Below are 14,710 nucleotides of genomic sequence, written 5' to 3'. Positions count from 1 at the left end.
ACACAGTGAAATATAGCAGTAAAGAAGCCCTTTGGTCCTAGTTGCAGAGTTATTTGACCTTTGGGTTTCCACTTTGAGGCTATCCAGCCTTGTAAGGCCCTTTCCGTTGGCCAGAAGCCTAAAAATTTTCCGATGAGTGCATGGTCTTGCATGTACTGGATTTCACCATTGATGCGCTGGCTGGGCAGGTCCACTTTGATGGGTTCAGCCGCTTTTGGGATGCAGGTGGCCGATGTAACTTTATGCTGATTCGTTTTGGCTTTAGCAGGCGTCTCTTTGTCGTCTTCTACTTCTTCTGTAGGGGCCGTATGGATCCTTGCTTCCTCTTTCTGATTTGCGCCTTGTCCTGTCTCTGGGTCGGCGTCAGAAGGGGGCGTATTCTGAGAGTGCCTGGTAGCGTCAGAGCTTGCAGAATGTTTTGGAGGGGGAGCAGAGCTCTCCCCTCCTCCCGCCATATCCATTGCTATCGACCAGCAAGGAGTCGGCGGCTGTAGCAGGGCGAAAAGAACAGGGCGGCGGCTGGTTAGGGTTTGGGTGCAGTAGTAGAGCTCCTCATCGCGACAGGTTTTAGAACCTAACAATTTCACTATTGTTATTAGTGTTTCAGTAACAATGGAACCAACTCGGCTCTGATTATGTTATGACCCCTTAGACTCCTATATATAGAAAGGAGGTCTTTTCATTTGTATCATCCAAGAATTGTTCATTTATGTAATGTAAAGGAGGTTGCCCCCTCGAAGAGGCTGAATTCTAAGGCGTTGATCTTTCTTTTCTATCTTTTCTTGAGCTGGTTTCATAACAATGGTAGGCTACAATTTCCATGGTGTGGTAATAACAAATGTATCCAGGAAGCATGGCATGCTTCAATACTTTCTGTACACTATAATGTTCGATGTCAAGTGGTTTGTGGAGGTATCCAATATTGAATGTGTCTTCATATTTGGACATGGCCAACAAATAATTCACACATTAATTCATGGCTCATCAAGCCTAAACTAAGGACACACACACATATATATGGACCAGTCTAGTCTTCCAAGAATTTCCACATATGCTCAGTATTCCTTCTTGCTTCGATTCATGGGTTCACATAGATGAGGCATGTCACATTCTAATCTTTGATAATGAGTGGGTGTAATTTTCAATGAGGTGTGTCTTGCCCTAACATTCCAAGTTTTGGCATCTGGAAACATCTCAGTTGTTCCATCAGAGGTCTAGCCAACATAGGTTCCACAAATGTGGAAGCAAGAAAGTAGGTGAGTGGAAAGGAGATGAGACAAATCTATGCACATATCCAACACAATGATATTCCTCGGTCACCCTTAAATGACATTGAACAATTTTCTATGTATCTCACATGTCATTTTGGAGGTAGTCAAAATGCCCAACAAGAATGACCATGGATAGATGCCATTAGTTTCCTCTTTTTTCTAATATTTAATCCCATTTAATGAGGAAGAATATCTACCAGGCAGAGAAGTAAGGAGAAATACACAACCCAACCTTTAAGAAAGTTTATGTTTATGGACCCAATGAATGAATGAGAGGCTTCTTGGATTTGTCTACAGAACCGACTTGTGGAAGCCTAACTACTACATGGAAATGCATACCATTATTTTGAGAGGTACATAGATATGGAGAGTCCTATATAGAATATTCATAAGGAGGAGGCAAAATGAACATCCATCTCCATTCTCTTTCCCATGTGTAGCTATAATGGCTATGGTTCTAATGTCAGGTGGGTGTCAGTGTTTTAACCTTGACAAAATTTGTACATATCGTCATATTAATCGAAGTATGAGGGGACATTTTTTCTTGTTGTAAATCAGGGGCGTTTTTTCTATGGTTGCTACATGTTTGGATTTTTTGTTTGTTTGTTTCTTCACTATATACACATAAAAGTATATTAAATTATTTAATTATCTCACATAATTTTTTTACTAGAATGGTTATTATGTTTACAAATAAACGAGGAGGTTGAGGAAGCTAACAGGCAAAGGAGGACATACATGGTTTGGACGAGGAGGCTGAGGAAGCTGAAAAAATTCCTCCAACAATGACAAGGTGCAACCAAACTTGGTGCCAACCAAGAAACCTTGTGAAAAATTCCTGCAAAAATTCCTTTGGCGCTAACCAACCCTGCAAAAAAACCAACAAAAAATTTGTAAAACCGCAAAAAAATGATAAAAAAAATGAGGAAAAAAATAATTCATGCTTATACATGATCGTTTCCTCCAACGAAATGATGTGCCAACTAAAATAGTAGCGCTCAACACAATAACAATGTCCAGTGGACTGATGGGCCAACCAAAATAGTAGAGATCGACACAATAACAAAGTAGAAAATTCTAAAACAACATTAGGGCCCTCATATATATAAATGTTTTTTCGGCCGAAAAAATAGTTCGGCTGAATATATAGTTCGATCGAACTATATATTCGGCCAAATTACCTATTCAACCGAAATAAATAGTTCGGTTGAACTAGTTTTGTTGCTGATTTACTTCGGCAAAAAATCCGTTTAACGATCGACGTTAATCTAAAAGACAAATTTTTCGGCCGAATGTTAGTATAATAGTTCGACTGAATAAATATAAGAAGTTCGGCTGAAGAAAATTTTGGTTTAGCCAAAAAATTGAGATTGTGAATTTTTCAGGGGCATTTCTCATAAAAGTGTAATCGAGCTTCACGTTTTCACCCGATAAGCTTATTTTTCAACATGAGCATATCTATACTTACAAGTTAGTTTATGCGATCAGTCATTTCATATAATGGTCAACCCTAATTAGTTCCACTTGAAGCTACCAACTTGATTAGGTTAAGATACTAAGTTACACTAGTCCATGGCATTATAAGAGTCTTCCATGAATTATTCACTGCATCAACTTCTTGAAGTGAGATTGGTTGGGCCAAACACACATTGATGGATTTTTATCCAAGCACATAATATATATCATGATAGTTGTCTCTCATGATAATTCATGGTGAACATAGATCTGGTTGTATTAAATATGCTCATCCCAACCTAATCCTTTGCCTCAAGCACCTACTCTGCAACACATCATCAACCATTCACCATCACTTCATCTACTCTCTTTCTATACAGTGGTGCATAATCATACCATATTCCATATCTTCCATTAGATGCCATTTAATGGACTATGATTAGCCATGACTTACTCTACTCTCTTCTTGCATAATGGTGCACACATCCATACAACATTTTGTATCTTCCATTAGAACAGTAAGTGCACTACCAAGTTTGGAACCATCCTGTATCAAGTAAGATGCTTATGTACTACTCTATAGTGTGAAGTCAGTGGGTAGATAAAACACACTTCTGAGTATTGATTAGGGAGGCCAAATGTTGCCAACAAGGTAAAGTGTGCCTCAAGTAGAGAAATAGGAAAGGAAAGGCTTCTTAGTGATATTTTAGGGGGAATGTTTAGAGGGAAGAAAGACCTAGCATCTATCTTACACTCTATCTAGACTTGTAATGGAGATTGTAATTGTGATGTTTGTCATGTAAAGATCATACTACACTTTATCTAGACTTGTAATGGAGATTGTAATTGTGATGTTTTTCATGTAAAGATCATACTGCCATGAGTAAATAATTGAAGAACAATATTGTTTTGACTCAGATATGTATATATGTGATGCTTATTGTGATCATTCTATTTAAAATAGACAATATTTAAGACATTTTAATGTATATTTATAATAATGTCTAAATTATGATATTTCTAAGACGTCTCTTTGGCCCTATCCCAACATTTCACAACCTAAATGTTTTGAAATTCTTATAAACTTTAAATATACGTGCTTTATCATATCATACCTATTCATGTTGTTAATTTTACAATTGTAAGTTTAAAAAAGGTTGATGTGCAAAACAAGAAAAGTTTACCTTATTAGTTGGAAGGTGAAGATTATATTAAGTGACAAAATAAAAAAGCATTCACAAGATTTCATTTAGCTCAAAAAAATGTTTTATAAGTTGTAAGATGGAGCTATATATATGGTAAATTTATCCATGTCATTTAGAATAGAATTAAAGAAAAAGTGAGTGTTCTATCACACACCAAGATTTGGAATTTCATGCAATTTGAAGGAAAAATTTCCTTAGAGTAAAATGAATTCCCTAGACTCAAATTTGACCCAAATTAGTTCAACTTTTATAAAGTGTAATTTTTAATTTGACACTTGTATATAAACTTATACTGACATTTTCGGATAGAAACCTTCCTATTGTGCATAAATGCTAAAACATTCCCTGTAAAACCAAAGTGCATGCTAGGCTACACTAAAATAATCAGATCTCAAACATCATTTAAATTTTAATTTAAAATTTAATTGAAGATCAAGATAGATTCCTTTCATGCATTGACATTTGGGATTTCACGTAAATTTGAAAGAAAAATTTCCTTTGAGTAAAATGAATGCCCTTGACTCAATTTTGACCCAAGTTTAGTGGCTCAACTTTAAAAAGGTTGAATTTTTTATTTGACATCTATATGTAACCTTACATAGGCATTTTCAGATAGAAAATTCCCTACTATGCACAAATGTTTAGAATTTCCCTATAAAACCAAAGCACAAGTTAGGCTATACTATAATGCACGACCACCCCTCAAAACTCATTCAATTTGAGTGTTTAAAATTGTAAATTATTTTATATTTCATTTTAAATAATACTATATACTTAATTTTTCATTTTTAGTTATAAAAAATACGACACTCCACAAAAATACGCAGGATATGCCTAGTAAAAACTTAGAAATGCACAACCTATTTGTAAAAAGTAATTGAAGGTTGTAATATACCCTAGATCTGAGTAGTGAAAGTTTCTCACGATGTGTTTTATCATATTATATCTGTTCATGTGGTAAATTTTTGAATTGCAAGTTCAAAAAGTGTTGATGTGCAAAAGAGCCAAAATTTGCTTTGTCATTTTGAAGGTTAAAACTATACTAAGTGACCAAATTAAAATGCATGCCCAAGCTTCGTTTCAAGTCTAGAAATTGATTTTTGTTATAGTCTGGAGGTAAATATATGTTAAATTTATTTATTTCATCTAAAATGTAATTGAAGAACAATTTAGGTTTCTTTCATGCACTAAAAATTGAGATTTCTTGTAAATTTGAAGGAAACTTTACCTTAGAGTAGAATGCACAACATATACTTAATTTTGACTCAGATTTAGTGGTTCAAATTTCAAAAGGTTTAATTTGTGATTTGACAAGTGTATATAACCTTACACGATCTTTTTTAGATAGAAACATGACAATTATGCATAAGCTCAAAATTTTGAGCTTAGAAGTATTATGTCTTGTATATGTTTTTAATTGCTTTCTATTCTTCCTTTGGAGCCATGAATGTGTGCATATATACACACTGTCAAGTGGTCCCGAGCCCTATGAGAGACAACCATAGGCCCATTTATCATGCCAAAAAACACGAAGATTAAATTAGTTATGGCGACCATATGACTAGTGTTGAAACGAGATAGGGCTTAGCCCTTCTGCCAATGTGACCATGTCCTACATCATGACCCTTAGAGCTACAATGTTAACCATATGACCACATAATTTGCTGCCATGTGACCATGTACTTAGGGGTCCATGGGAATCAACATGTTGACATCAACATGATGTCATCATGCCACATGGCGGTTCGCGAGAGGTTCCACGCGTCACCCATTTTTTGACCTTTTCACTAATCAAGATGTGCCAATTATGCCTGTCATATAGTGGGTCCTAGTGGCACCATGTGACCCTACTGACATCATCTTGATGACAAGTTGAGCCATGTTAAAGCTAATTTTGCAAGAGTCCACGTGTCATCTGATTAAAGGGTCTACATCATCATTTTTGGCCGATCATAGCATGCCACTTGCCATCCAACTAAAGGGTCCATGCCATCAGTCACATCATCCAACCAATAGTTTCCATGTGCCACTACAGGTTTGGATAGCTTAGGATACCAAACCTAGTTAAACTTCACGTAGGTTGATGTGTCATTTAGTTTCATATCTAGTTTTTGGATCTGTCCAATTTGAGCAAACATGCTTGAAATTTAACAATGTTAAAGTTCATGGAAGTTGAGCCATTGCCTGTCATAAATTAGATAACTGTACCATAGGTTTTCCTAGAAGATGCGTACTATTTAAAAAAATTTGGTGTTTGTGGATTTTTCTCCATAGTTTGGGACCTTTACTAATGTTGATCTTCAAATGGTCATAACTTCTCATCTAGGAGGAGTTTTTTAGAGTGTCATATACCATTGGAAAGGTATCAAAAAGGAATATCAAACCGTACTATCCATATGCTCATTAGGAAATATTAATCTAGTAAAAAAAAAAAAAATTAAAACCTATTTGAATTCACTTGATGAGGGCATGCAAGAGGCCAGGCTATCATATTGCTTCATGAATGACACCACTTCTTCCTTAGGCATCCCCTTTGACATCAATGACACTTGTTGTCATCAATGATAACACTATGTGTAACATCTCCCCCTTTTCATTGATGACAAAACCACCATACATTGATAGTCATTGATGAAAATGGGCCAAAATTCCAAACTCCCCCTAACATGCTGCTATGGATTTCTACTTGATTATGTTTCTTCTCTTTTTTTCATTTCTTGTTTTATGTATGAATTCTATCTCCCTTTGACCTATTGCTTGATCTTGTTACTTATTTCTCTTCCTTCTTTAATGTCTGCATTCTCTACCCCTTTGACATCACTAGAAAAGGGACATAATTGCCAACCAATTTTTCATGACTGTGTGTGAACCTGATCCCGATATAAGTGGAGTCTCCCCCTGAGACTATGTTGTAAGTTACTACCAATTATTCTCCAACTATTACTATACTTTCGTGTGGATTTGATAGATACTACCATTGAAACATGCTACCAATGCTTTTCCAAGCATCCTTGGGATTTTCTGTGGACCTGATAAAGTCTCCCCCCGAGTATGTGCTGCTAATGCTTCTCCATATATTCTTGGACTTTATTCTGGATATGACAAAGTCTCCCCCTAAGACCATGCTTCCTTCATCTATAAGTTCTTGTCATATTTGTCAATGTATGCATTCTTTAAATACCTCTAAACTATCATGTGGACCTGATGGAGTTTCCCTTGAAACCATGCTTCTTGTGGACCTGACTAATAAAATATCCCTTGTCAATATGATTCCATCTGCTAATATACATATTCATTTGTACTTACACTAATATCATACTGTAGTCTCATTTTACATGCATGATATAATCATCAAGTCATACTTTCCAATGTTATACAAAGGGATTGATGTAGAAAAAACTGTGGTCTACATAATTTGACCTCTTGATGGCTCAAATCTCATGAGCCTCTGGATTATGAGCCCATGATATTGGCTCTTTCACCTTCTGTGTAGCAAAAAAATCGCCAAACCTTGCTTCTGCTACGCTATAAAATATCAACAATGACATTAAACTTCATCACTCGTTCCTTCGACCCATAATTATCTCTAGAGTACGATTTCTTTGGATCAAAACTCACAGTACCACCTTGATGTCAGAAGTTAGCTAGTTGTCGCTGGACGTTTTTAGGGGTAATTGGGGTCGTCCCTTGTTTCTTTTCTCTATGAATATGATTCTGGATCACATGCCCAACTATATGGGCCCTAAATTATTTGAGTCCCAACAAAATTGACTAGGTCACACCCGAGTCAGAGGTCTAGTTGGGCAAACTCGTTTCCTTGAGCTTGAATCTTATTGATTTGAAGTCGAAGTACCTATACTGTATTAAATCCATTCGTTGAGGCTTCCAGTTGATTCAATCTTGCACCCAACTCCAAGGGCCTGAGTCAAGCCGTCTTCAGTCAAAAACCTCATATTTTGAGGGACTCTCACCTCCCCCTGGTTAAATTATGCTCAAATGGAAGAAAAAATTGCAGGAACGACATGAAAAAAATTCAAATATTGAACATGGGTTGCATAAAAGAAAGCACATGCACAAACTCAAAATACAAACTAAATATATATAAAATAAAGACAATTACATATTGTGGCCTCTTAGGGTCTGATGACATCTTAGCTAGATTTTATGTTGTCTTGGAAGCTTTGACATGTCATAGTATTCCCATATAAATGGATTCAAAACCATAACTAGGAGTTTCCCACTTCATGCTTCTAGAGACTTGCAAATAATAATTTAAAATTACATAAAAATTGAGGAAATAATGTCCTCGCTCCTTGGATGCCACACTGCTTCTGGAAGCATTTTGTGACCAATTTTGGTTTAGGGTGGGGTTCATGCCCTTGCATCATACTCCTGCGCTTGAAATTCTTCATGATCTCTAGATCATGTGCCTTCATCATTGCATCTTGAATTCTCCATCTCGGGCTTGTTTTGACACATGTATCAGTGAGTGAGATACAACTAAGCCTCACTAACATCACACTAATATATCTTCCCTGCTCAGTCTTTTGGAATCATAGGTTCACCTCCTCTAGAACCTTTTTGAGCTCCCTCTGCTAATTTGGATGCTACACGAGTTCTCACCTCCCTCGACAATTCTGCCTGCAACTGCAGTTGTGGAATTTCAACAACAACTTCTACCCGAACACTGTTGGAAGTTGTTATAATGTAAGAAATATTTCCCTTCCTTGATACTACTTGATGAAAATCGATTAAGGGTTATGATACCAATCGATGAAAACTAATTCTGGGGTGTATCAAATTTGATACCCAGATGGTTCAACTATAGAATCTTGTGGGTTATGAGCCCACAATATTACCCCTTTCACCTTCTGTGTAGCAACAAAACTCCCAAACCTTTCTTCCATAGTGCTATAAAATCTTAACAACAAAATTCAACTTCATCATCTGTTCCTTCAACCCATAATTCTCTCTAGCACATAGTTTCTCTAGATACAAACTCATGGTCCCACCTTAATGTCAGAGGTCGGTTAGTAGGCACTAGCGGTTCATCGAGGTAGTCGAAGTTGGCCCCCCCTTTCCTTTCTCTATGAATATGATTCAAGCCCGAATGCCTGATTATATGGGGCTTGACTTGTTTGAGTCCTGACCAAATTGACTGGGTCCCACCCGATTCGAAGGTTGAGTTGGCCAAACTCGACTATATGGGCCTTGACTTGTTTGAGTCTTGACTAAACCAACTAGATCTCGCTCGAGTCAGAGGTCAAGTTGGTTAGACTCCTTTTCTTGAGCATGAATTGAATTGAGTTGAAGCCGAATGACCAATATTATCTTAACTAAGTTCTTCAATGCTTCTAGTCCATTCAACTTTGCACCCAACTCCAAGGGCTCGAGTCAAGCCCTCTTTGGTTGACATCCTTAGATTTCGAGGGACTCTTGCCTCCCTCTAGCTAAGGTCGACTCAAATGGAAATAAACCATGTAGACATATCCTAGTAAAAACACAAAGATTGATCAGGGGTTGCATAAAAAAAACACATACATAGATTCAAAATATAGGCTAAATATATATAAAGTAAAGACAATTACATATCGTGGCATCTCATCCTGATTTTACATTGTCCTGGCCGCCTTGACATCTCGCAAGATACCTATATAAAAGGAAACAAAACCCTAACAAGGAGTCTGTGACTTCATGCATTCTAGAGCCTTATAAATAATTCAAAATTACATAAAATTCAAGGAAATCATGTCTTCGGTCCTTGGCTGCCATGCTATATATATATACTTTATGTATTAAGTATGTATTTTGTTTTTTTTTTAATGTTGGTGATTTACATGTGGATTTTGAAAAATGTTGATGCAAATTATTTTTTTTTTGGGCATATTTTTTACATTTTAAATTTTCTTATGTCCTAAGTATGCACATTTTTTAAGTGTTGGTTATTGAATCATTTTTCAGGTTGTCTTATTCGTCTTCTTATTTTTCTTTGAGAAGTTTGTTTTTTAGGGGTTTTTCAATCTTGTGTTTTTTGTTTTTCTTTGCAATGTTTCATTTATAATGAAATTTCCAATTTTCTTGCAAAGTTGAGAAAAAATAATAAAATTAATAATATTTTGAAGTTAGGGTTTTTTTTGTATATTTATATATCATTAATTAATAATTCAATACACAAAATATTTGTCACTAAAAATATAATAATTTAAAAAACTTGACCAAAACTACACATTTTGCATATAGATATATAATTAAAAAAAAACATATTTCGGGACATTTTCACTAAAAATGACATGTTAAATCAATAAATTTTATAGAAATAATTAAACAAAAAATGTTGAAAAAATAACAAATTTTATGTTTTTGTTGTTGTTGTTGTTGTTTTTTTTTTTTTTTAAATTTCATGTACAAAGATGATAACGTTTTATTTTTTTCCCAAGAATAATGATTCACACAAAATCACATAAAATTTCAAATAAGAATAACAAAAAAATGTTTCAAAAAAATTTAAAAATATCTTTAACAAAAATCAAAATAACATATAAAAAATAAATTGTTTAGAAACAAAAAAATTAAAACAAACAAATTTTTTTAAAAGAATAAAATAAAGTAAAAAACATTTAAAACAAAATTTGGAAAAAATGAAAAAATAGTTAGCAAAAAAAAGTGAAAATAAATAAATAAAAATCAAAACATTATAAACGAGTTAAAGTAAAAATTTATTGTTTAGAAGTAAATAAAATAATAAATAAATAAAATTTTAATTAAAAAAATATAAAAAAATATAGTTTACAAAATAAATTAAAAAAATATAAATATTACGAAAGTTAAAAAAAACAATTTAAAAATAGCCGTTTAATATAGCCGTTACCTATTAATATTTTTAATAAATTAATGAAATAATATCATTATTTATTTTTTTTTTTTCGAAAACTAGCCGTTTAATATAGTCGCTACTTAATAATATTTGTTTTTAATATATTAATAAATTAATATTATAATTTATACATTATTGTTCAAATATAGCTGTTACTTGAAATTATGTCTCTACATTGCTCTCTATTTAAACCTTTGCCATGGTCTGCCTCTTCATCTGGTCCTGATGATGAGCCACACTTGTTTCTTCAAAATGCGTCGGCCAAAAAATTCTCATGTGATTTCTACCGAAAGACTTTGTTTAATTTAAAAATATATATTGAAAATAAAATAAAAAATAAATTTAAAAATAACAAAAATAAATTAAAAAAATTCATTATTTTTCTTTTAAATAATAAAAAAAACTTTGAAAAGATTGAAAAAAATTTAAAAAATTTGGAAAAAAAAAGTTTCAAGTGGGGATCAACTCCGCCCTACTTGACGTGAAGGGGCCACAAGCAATGGTGGCTAGGCTGGAGTGAAACCCCTATCGACCTTGACTGTGGCCATCGCCACCCCACCCGCCCTTGTCTACGACACAACGATCATCGATTCTAGGAATCAACATGTACCCAGCCACAATGCCAAAGGGCCGTGGGCAAGGTGACTGGAGCAACACCCTACCCATGAGCCTTTGGTACTAGAGTGGGGTGACTCGTCGATTTATTTTTTTAGAATTTCTATTTTATTTTATTTTTTAATTTATTTATGTTTTTAAATAATTTTTTTAATCTATTTATTTATTTATTTGATTTGTAATTTAATATTTAATATGTTTTAAATAATTATACGCCAGTAGTGTAGGAGGACACAAACAATATGAAAGTAAGTCCCATCACCAACTCTGACTTCTAGAGTTTTGGTGTTTGGAAACGATTTACAAGTAGTCCCACCTATGTTCATATATTTCAAATTAATTTTAATATTTTGTAATTTGTTTATTTTTTTATTTGATATTTTTTTATTTGATTTTTTTTTTCTTTAAATTATGATCTTTAGAGAGTATATTTATTTATTTTAAATATTTTGGTTTTTTTTTAGTTTTTTTCTTTTATGATTATTTTTGTTATGTTTTTAAATGATTTTTTTATTTATTTTAATTTACTTTTACTTTTTTTAAATTATTTTTTACTTAATTATTATTTTTTCAAACTTTTTTTTTAAGTTTTATTTTTTTTTATTTGTTTGTTTTTTATTTTTTATTTATTATTTATTTTTAGGGGTTGTGTCACTGCTCCACTAGCAACCTGACCCCACTATGTGGCAAGTTTATAGTTGGTTTTACAGTTTTCGTTATAATGGATCAAGTCCGCCCACACTGTGTGTCAATTTCATAGTTGATTTTTAAGTTTTTGTTGCAATGGGTTAAGTTTGCCCCCAATGCGTGTCAATTTGATGGTTGACTTTTAAATTTTCGTTGTAATATGTTAAGTTGTATCAGAGTAAGATTTTAAAAGAGTTATACTTTTAGCATTTAAAAAATAAATTTCTCTTGGTAGAATGACTCTTCGACTTAGGTATTCAATTTTAAGGGATTTTTTAGTCATGGTATTTGCTTTTGATTATATGGCGAATATCAAAATTTTAAGGTTTTTTGGAGTCATGATATTTTATCTTTAACACCACGATTGAAAAATGTCAAAATTTTAAGGTTTTTCGGAGTCATGATATTTATCTTTAATGTCATGGTTGAAAATTGTTGGAATTTTTACGTTTTCTTGAGTTGTGATATTTTAGCCCAAAACAATATTGGAATTTTAACAAAAGAAAAGCATTGATGTAACACTTTTTGGTTTTAGGGCGTTTTTTCATGTTTATTGTATGGAAATTTTAGTTTTTAATGCCATTGTTAAAAAAAATTGGAATTTTAACCCAAAAAAATGGTGTTGATGCAACATCAACACTTTTCATTTTTGGGGTAGTTTTTTATGTTTATTGCACAAAATTTTTGGTTTCTAATTATGTTGCTAAAAAAAATTATAATTTTAACCAAAAAGCAAAAAGAAAAAAGGAAAAAGAAAAGAAAAAGAAAAGAAAAAGAAAAGAAGAGAGGTTGATGCAACATCGGCACTTTTCGTTTTGGGTGTTTTCCGTGTTTTTGCGCAAAAATAGGGGGTTTTTAGGCTAGAGTTCTCATTTTGAGGTTCCAATTGACATTAAGTTGGTAACTTTGTTGTCACTGCTCATTTTTCTTGTTAAGATGGACTACCCTCATACCAATAACCTCTTCTTACAAGTGAGTATTCTATGTATATAATTTTGCTTCGTCAAGCTCTGATTCAATAACCTATGATCTTGAAGACATTTTCACCAGGGAATTAGATCTAAAGGGTTAGATCTAACCTTGGTTCCTCCTATATTTTCCATCCCTAGAGTTGATTCTTGGATTAATAATGAGTCCCTCTCTCTTATGCCATCTCAAATTGAGTTTGCAATCACATGTTGTGTGTCCTTCATTGTGACATATGTAACATACAACATTAGGCTTCAACATTGATGGAAATTACCCATATTATTTGTTTTTAAGTTGACCCATATGTCTAAGCTTGAGAATTTGATCATATCCTCTATATGTGATCATATCATGGGTTATGAAATCATGTGCTTTGTGACCAAATTTTGTTCATGAAAAACAATAAACAAAGAACATATTTTGATACCTGGAGGTATAGGGAGATCTTGATCTTATGAATTTGTTCCTTGGAAGAGGCTCACTCGTCTATGGATTTCTAACTCTTTCTTCATTGTTGCTTATAGATCCTTTGAGAATAATTTATGTCATGGGGGGTTCCATTCTTTCATTGTGGTTCCTTCCCTTTTGTGAATTATATGTATCTTTTTTGGTATTGTTTTGAGAATCATTAGAGATGTCAAAATCAACATGTTTGGGATGATTAATTACTTTATTAGGATCTTCAAATGAATTTTTATTGGATGTGATGAATGTCTGATCGAGTTTCTTGGGATGATCTTCATTTTATGTGCTTGGATGAACTTTATTCTTGGATGTCTAACAACTTTCGTCATAATAAATACCTACTTTGATGAGAGGATATCTTTGCATGCTAAGAATATGATCCATAGATTCAATCCCTTTGTGAAGCCTTAGGTTTTTTTTGAGCTATTCCAATTATTCTTTCAAAAGAAAAAATTCCTCCTCTACCCTTTCACAAAGTTGTTCTTTCTCATTTAGCTATTCTGAAGAAAAAAATCCCTAGCTCAAATTTGAGAGAAATAATTGTTTCTTCATTTAGATCTCTGTTTTGGAGTTACTGCGTTAGTTGACCTTCCCTATTTTCAAGATTTTTTATTTTGTTCAATGCATGTTTTAGTTCTCCTTCATAATAATTTTCTGCTTTAAGTTCTTCTATTTTGACGAAGAACAATATTTCATCTCATTTATCATCAATCACACTTTAGTTTCTTTCGTAATCACTTTCTTCTTTTGAGAAGGAGTTTCTCTTCTTGTCATCTCGCTTCTTCTTTTGATTCTTAGACTTGAATCTTGGTCTGTCATCACTATCATTCATTATTTCATAAGGACATTTAGAAGCATATTATCATACTCTTCCACATTCAAACACTTGAAAGGGAGCATACATTTGACATTTTTGGTTCCTCTTTTAAGGTTCCAGACAAACTTGGCTTCTTCTTCAACAAAAAATTGGAGTTTGCCTAATTTTCATGCTTTTTCCTTTCTTTGGTTGCTTGGAATGTTACTTCCTTAACTCTTGATTTGTCCTTCTTTATCATTAGCTCATAAGCTGAGAGTGTTCCATGAAGTGCATCCGTAGTCATTTTATCCATGTTTGTCGATTCTTCGAGGGTTCATTTCATGGTCATTCAGTCATTTCATGGTCACCTGTT

This window comes from Pinus tabuliformis, chromosome Q, assembly GCF_031772625.1.
Source record: "Pinus tabuliformis cultivar Carrire ecotype Pingquan chromosome Q, CPIR1, whole genome shotgun sequence".
Lineage (NCBI taxonomy): Eukaryota > Viridiplantae > Streptophyta > Pinopsida > Pinales > Pinaceae > Pinus > Pinus tabuliformis.
This window is presented reverse-complemented; position numbering follows the sequence as displayed.